Here is a 529-nt window from a genome sequence, read left to right as displayed (position 1 = left end):
TCCACTTCATGTACTCCAGTGACTCGTCTTCCTGACGCTACTCGATTGGTTGGCCATTGATAATTGTTGTTGCCAATCCTCTCATTGATTTTATAAGCCTCGTTATAAGACTTAGAAAGGAGAGCATCATTAGTAAAAGCGTCTACTACCGTCCTCATGTGAGCATTGAGACCATTGTACAATGTCCCAAGTTGGATTCAATACGAGATTCCATGATGAAGGCACTTCTGTAATAGTTCTTTGTACCTTTCACATGCCTCATACAAGGATTCGTCATGCATTTGTTGGAAAGTAGTGATCCCGTTCCTCACCTTCGCATTCTTTCTAGGCCTAAAATACTTCATGAGGAATCTTTTTTGCTAACTCTTGCCATATGGTAATAGAATGTGCTAGTAATGAGTTCAACCAAGCTCGAGCTTTGTCCCTCAGTGAATATGGGAATAAATTTAACTGCATCTTCAGATACTCCGGCTAGCTTGAAAGAATCACTCATAAACACTCTTAAGTGAAGGTGAGGATCTTCGGTAGG

General features: G+C 40.8%; 1 non-coding gene across 1 annotated transcript; it reads left to right on the top strand.

Moving 5' to 3' along the window:
- Nucleotides 1-207: 207 nt before the first annotated feature.
- On the top strand, nucleotides 208-314 carry LOC121216613 (small nucleolar RNA R71). Its single transcript, XR_005912794.1, has one exon. It is a non-coding gene; the product is annotated as a small nucleolar RNA R71 (small nucleolar RNA).
- Nucleotides 315-529: the final 215 nt, after the last annotated feature.

The sequence above is a fragment of the Gossypium hirsutum genome, chromosome D04, assembly GCF_007990345.1.
Source record: "Gossypium hirsutum isolate 1008001.06 chromosome D04, Gossypium_hirsutum_v2.1, whole genome shotgun sequence".
NCBI classification, from domain to species: Eukaryota; Viridiplantae; Streptophyta; class Magnoliopsida; order Malvales; family Malvaceae; genus Gossypium; species Gossypium hirsutum.
The sequence above is the reverse complement of the archived record's forward strand: the minus strand, read 5'-3'. Positions and strand labels throughout refer to the sequence as shown.